The sequence below is a fragment of the Chrysochloris asiatica genome, unplaced genomic scaffold, assembly GCF_000296735.1.
Source record: "Chrysochloris asiatica unplaced genomic scaffold, ChrAsi1.0 scaffold00017, whole genome shotgun sequence".
Taxonomy (NCBI): domain Eukaryota; kingdom Metazoa; phylum Chordata; class Mammalia; order Afrosoricida; family Chrysochloridae; genus Chrysochloris; species Chrysochloris asiatica.
This window is the reverse complement of record NW_006408535.1, coordinates 31,847,438-31,853,966: the sequence shown is the minus strand read 5'-3', so window position 1 is coordinate 31,853,966 and position 6,529 is coordinate 31,847,438. Positions and strand designations below refer to the sequence as shown.

General features: G+C 41.3%; 1 pseudogene; it reads right to left on the bottom strand.

The window, feature by feature from the left end:
- Nucleotides 1–566: 566 nt before the first annotated feature.
- On the bottom strand, nt 567–5,893 carry LOC102827712 (annotated as a pseudogene).
- Between the last annotated feature and the right edge of the window lie 636 nt (nt 5,894–6,529).

Below are 6,529 nucleotides of genomic sequence, written 5' to 3'. Positions count from 1 at the left end.
ACCAGAAGGAATGGAAGTAAATGCTGTTGAATGATGATGCGTGGAGGGGATTGTAATCATTGCAATGATTACATCGAAATATGATAGAATGAATGTAAAGCTGATGTTCTCCCATGTGAACTCTCACCCAATTCACAATAAAAACTTTAAAATGCACACACACACATAAATGTGGTGCATTAAGTACATTTTGAAAAATGAACAGTTCTTGAAATATTTAAAATCAAAACTGATCAAAAGCAAATACATTACACCCTATACCATGTTGCATGGGAATACATTTCATATTTCTCAATTATGATTTGCCAATTTTACCTTCTACATTGAGCTCTGGTTACAAATCAGACTGCGAACCTTCAGGACAGCGGTTCGAAACTAGCAGTTATTCCACGGGAAAAAGATGAGGCTTTCTGTTCCCGTTAAGATTTACAGCCTTGGAATCCCTGTGCAGGGTTGCTATGACACCTGTACACCACCACCATGGTCCATGCTCATTGGCTCAGCAATGGCACATGCTCAAAGGGTTCCTTTTTATGAGGAACTATCTCAGGACCTGATATTATGAGCTATGATTTGGTGCTTGCAAGCATTTTCAGCACTGGCGTTTTTTTGCAGCACAAACTAAGGTGGAAGGTCTGGGAAGGCACTGGGGGCTGCTGGAGGGTGTTGTGCCATTCCCTGTGGACTTGTCTGGGCATAGTAGGCCACTTGTCCTTAGTATTCAGCCCAGGCTGCACTATAATCTGGCAGACCACCTGAAGAGGCGGCAGTGGAAGCAGGAACTGCTTGACCCATTTTCTTGTAGTATTCTTCCCAAGCCTTGGTATAATCAAGCTGTTCAGCTGGTGCTGGATTTTGCTGACCAGCTTATCCATTAGTTTGGGCTGTAGTTGATGCACCTGTAGGAGCTGCAGGTGGAGGTTGTGCTGCGTGCTGCTGATTACAGTCGTCACCATAATATGCACCCTAGGCTGCTGAATTTGGATCTGTTCCTGCCTAAGCTGGATGAGGAGGAGTATCTTGCTGCCAGTGTGGATAGGCATTTCCTCACCCCTGGGGAGCATATGGGGCTGGAGGGCCATGAAGAGCTGGGCCAGGTGGTCCTGGATTATAAGGAGCAGGATTGTATGGCCCCATTGGAGTTCCATGCCCTGGAGGCCCAGAGGGCCTGGGAGACAACATGTGTCCCATGGGGTATAGGTGGCCCTGAAGGATTTACTGGGTCTACAAACAACCTTTTTTTCTATGATTTGTCGAGCATAATCTATTTGTTGTGGAGTGCCATGAATTGTAAATAACTTCACATTAGGATCTACCTTTGATGGAGGACTTTTCTGAAGTTCTATTCTTGCTCCAGACTGTTAGCTTATATTTTTCATCTCCTTTTCTTATAATCAATCCAGTTTTTCAAGTTGGTACAATGAAATTAAACTCTTGTAATCCACCAGGTGGTCCCATGTTCCAATTGCCTTGACCTTGTCCCCTCCCTTGACCACCAGGTCCAGATCCACCAGGATGACCAGCCTGAACACTTCGAAGGAGCTCTGTAATAATTTCTGCAGCATGCTGACATTGGTCTGAAGGTCTTGTTCTTCATGCTCATCTATCAGGTGTTGTACCATCATCTGGCTTAAAACTGATTCCCAACACCAGCATCATTTTGTATTTTTTATCACCTCTCCGTTTCGTCCTATTTCAATGCCAACAGCAAATCTTGGAATGTAACATGTATCCCTTCATTACCTCCTATTCTTGACCCATACTCAATTCAAACTTCTCTGAGACCACCTTGGTCACGAATTAACTCTAATGCCATTTCCTTGGCTTGCTGAACTTTGTATGGGTCCCAGATAATTCTGAGACATTTGTCAGCACCAGTGTTCTGAGGCCCATCTTGAATCATAACCATTTTAACACCACTCCTGAAGTTGTTTAATAGTTTCATCTCCCTTCCAAATAACTAATCCAGTCTTGCTAGCTGGAATCATGATCTCTTGAACTGCACTTCCTGGTCCATCACCATGATGGAATACAGGGGTTGATCTTCCTTTTTCAACAATCTGGTCCGTTAACCGCTTTGCTGATTGGACAGATTCAGGTGTCCCAGTTAACACACAAGATCTTTCTGGAAGGCCACCATTATCAGGAGCTATTTGCATTTTGCATCCAGATTCCTGTTGTATACGTAAGATCTGTTCACCTCCTTGGCCAATTATGAATACAACCATTCCATCTGGAACTTTGTATTCTTCCATCATTACAGACCTGCTTTGCTGTTGAAGCATTGGTGCAACTTTGCAGAGACAGCCTCTCAGCTAATTGCTAAGAATGAAAGAAAATGGCAGTCTGTATTACATTCTTGTATTCCTCTTCTTTTGATGCTTTCTGAATCATTCAATATTTTGCCCAAAATATCTTTCAGAATTTCAAGTTGAGGCTTGATTAATTTTCCTCAATTCTTTCAGCATGAGAAATGCTGAGCTACCTCTTCCCTTTCTATATCCAGGTCTTTGCACATTTCATTGTAATATTTGACTTTGTCTTCTCAAACTGCCTTTTGAAGTTTTCTCTTCAGCTCATTTCTTCCGTTTGCATTAGCATCTCTACCCTGGATAGCAAGTTTCAAACATCTATTTTGGTCATTTCTTTCTTCATTGTTGTCTTAATTACCTTTTGGGTTCTTCCTGTATGATGTTCTTGATTCCATCCCACAGCTCTTCTGATTTTCGATCATTAGTGTCTAATGCACTAAATCTTTCTTGAGATGATCTCTAAATTCAGATGGATTATGTTCAAGGTCATATTTTGGCTCTTGTGGACTTGCGTTTTCTTCAGCTTCAGCCTGAACTTGCGTTATAAGCAGTTGATGGTTTGTTCCTGTCAGATCTAGCCTTGTTTTGGCTGATGATATGGAGCTTTTATCCACCGTCTCTTTCCATAGCTGTTATTGTTATGTGCCATGGAGCGACCCTATACATGGTTTCTGAGGCTATAAATCTTTACAGAAGCAGAACACCTCACCTTTCTCCCATGGAACAGCTGGTAGTTCTAATTGCTGACCTTGAGGTTCGCAGCCCGATTCATAACCACCACGCTACCAGAATTTTATTTCTGTGTATTCCATCTAGTGAACTACTCAAGTATAATCATCTTTTATGTTGTTTAAAAAATTATTTGCAATGAAGCCATTATCTTGCAAAATTCTATGATGTGATATCCAACATCATTTCTATTACCAAAGGAGTATTTTCCAACTACTCATCCTTCATCGTTTTTTTTTTTAACCAACCTTTGCATTCCATATCACCAGTCGTTACCAATAATAGACTTTGTTTGCATGTCTAATCAATTTTTGACTGAAGAAATTTGTAGAATTCCTCTATTTCATTGTCACTGGTTTTAGTGATTGGTGCATAAATCTGAATTATAGTGGTATTAACTGGTTTTTCTTGTAGGCATATGGATATCCTATTATAGACAGCATTATATTTCAAAATAGATTTTGAAATGTTCTTTTTGATGATGAATGTGACACCATTCCTCTTCAGTTTGTCATTCCTGAATTAATAGGCCATGTGATTATCAGATTCAAATGGCCAATACCAGTCAATTTCAGCTTTGAATCACAAGGTGAGGGGTTCAAACTCACCAACCACTCCTTCGAAACCCTACACAGGGTCTCTATGAGTTGTAACCGACTCGATGGCACATAACCACAATGCCGAGGATATTTTTATGCATTCCATTGAGAACTTCTGATTTTCCTATATTCATACCTCATACATTCCATGTTCTAATTATTAGTGATATTTTGAGCTGTTTCTCATTTTGAGTTGTCCTCCATTAGCAAATGAAGGTCCCAAAAGCTTTACTCCATTTACATCACAACGTCAACTCTACTTTGAGGAGGCAGCCCTTTCCCAGTTGTATTTTAGGTGCCTTCCAATCTTGAGGAGCTCATCTTCCAGACTATTCATGACAATATTCTTGTGCCTTTCATAAGGTTTTCAGTGGCTAAAAATTTGGAATTAGTCCGACTCTCCTTCTAAGTCAGTCTTCAGAAACTCAGCTGAAATCGGTCCACCCTGGGTGACCCTGTCTGCATTCAAAATACCGGTGACATAGCTGCCAGAATCACAGCAACATGCAAGGCACCAAAGTGTGACACACGAGTGGTGAACCAAACCTGTAGAGATCTACTACTATAACAATGTACTTTCCTTAAAGCGAAAAACCAGCTCTCAAGTCAATTGCCTAGGATGGCAGCAGATTCCTATGGAAAAAGCAAAATTCTGTTGGGAGGCTAATATTTTTGTAGGACAGAGGCACAGCCTTACCTTCACGTAGGTGCTTATGACAAGCAGCATTAAGTGTCACTGAGGTGTGCTGCCATGTGTATACTCCACAGATTGAGGGGGAAATATAAAGCCCTAGGAAAGTTCTTGTGTGGCAATTGACAGCAAGGTTGCTTTGAAGTGCAAGGCCAGCAGTTCCAACTCACCACTGCTCCTCAGAAATCCTATACAGGGTCCTAGGAGGCACAAATATTTAAGTGCTTAATTAATATTTAGCCAAAAGGTTGGCAATTTGAACCCACCCAGAGGTAGCCTGGAAGAAAAGCATGGCGATCTGTGTTTGAAAGGTCATTTTTAAAGTCATAGGGAGCAGTTCTAATCTTCACACATGGTGTTACCGTGCATCAAAATCAACTGGAGGATAAAACAGATACTTACCTAGATACAGTTATTAGGCCACACCAGAATAGCTGGGAGTCCTGGTGTGGTGCTGTGGGTTAATGCACTGGACTGCAAAGTCGTTTGAACCTCAAGATCAGTTCAAGCTCACTAGCCGCTCCTTGGGAACCCTAACTAACAGGGTCGTTATGCATCAGATACAACTTGATAGCACTTAACAATAAGAATGAAGATTGTATTCCCAAGTAAAAGGGAAGAGAAACAGCAAACACAGAGATTGATGTGGACAGAAACAGTGAGAAAATGAGGATGCTGCTAGACTTCTCACCAAGGCAGAGCTGAGTCACCCCTAGAAGAATGCCAAAGGTAAGATATGGAGGACCAGGCTACCACATTTCCAGCGATTAGGCAACTGGACAACAGTGGCTTCTAGGACCCAGGGTGAGAATGCTGAAACCACTGTTTTTAAAAAGCAGCTTTTTTTTGGAGTGTGCATATAATTGAAGTTCTTGGAATTAAGCAGATTTGGTTGGATAAGGAAGAAAACCCCTACAGGTTCCAAGTTGTGAGAGGAATATGGACTTAGGTGAAGTTGGACTGGTGCCCCAATTCCTGCTGGTTTAGAGATTACCTCAACCTAGCAGTTTCCCTAGAAGGACCAAGAAAGCATTGAAGTATCTAAGGTACAAACACTCAGGATTAGGGCTCATAGGAAGATTCCTAAACCTGAATGGGAATAAAGTGCCAAACTAGAAACTGTAGTTTCAATTCTAAGTCATTGAACCCAATGCCATCAATTCCAACTCACACCAACCCTATAGGACAGACTTGAGTTGCTCTTAGGGTTTGAGGCCGTAAATCTTAGAACTGACAGCCATATTTCTCCTGTGGAATGCCTAGTGGGTTGGAACTGTTGACCTCTTGGTTAGCAGCCAAATGTTCAATCCACTGTGCCAACATGGTTCCTTTAAAAAGAAAGAAAAACTTACAATAGAGGTTCTGGTTGACCCAGAAAGAGCAGTTTAAGAGGTTGTATTTTAATTATTGTATTTCTGAAGTCCAACCGTGATATGTAAAGTTCTTATTGGGCAGTTGTCAATAATGAGCTTTTCTAATAGTCTATGGACCACTTCAGTGGATAGAATGTCGGAGAATGGTATGGGGTACTTCACCCATTTTGCTTTCAGAAGGTGCCACATCTTAGACTGTTGCATACAGTTTGGAAATAGCCTAATACTCTTCAAGGATTCAGAGGCACCGTTTCTTTTTCAAAATCCTACGTATAAATCAGATGCTGGGCTGTATTTTTGACTCCACCATTTAATAACTGTGATACTTAATCCCTTTGTAATATCTGAATAACTATTTCCACCGCGGAGTCTTGTTGTAGCGCAATGGATTAATGTGACTGCAAAGTAACTTTGAACAAGGTCGGCAGTTCAAGCTCACCAGTTGCTCCTCAGAAACCCTATACAGGGTTGTTATGGGTAGGAACTGACTTGATAGTTAACATGCTAAGACTGCCTAGCACCATCTTGGTGTGTAAATTTGAATAGAACTGGTCTTCCTTGTAGACACATGGGTATTATTCTATCACAGACAGCATTGTTACTTCAAGATAGATCATGAAGTGTACTTTCTGATGATAAATGTGAAGCCATTCCTGTTTAACTGGTCGTTCCTGGCAGAGTAAACTGTAATTATCAGATTCAAAATGGTCAATTCTTGAGATGCAATCCTGGTGTGGGGATCCAAGATGACACAGGCTTGGTGATCTGTACCTATAAGGTCACATCCTCAAAGTCATAAGGAGCAGTTCTAATCTGCTCCCCAGA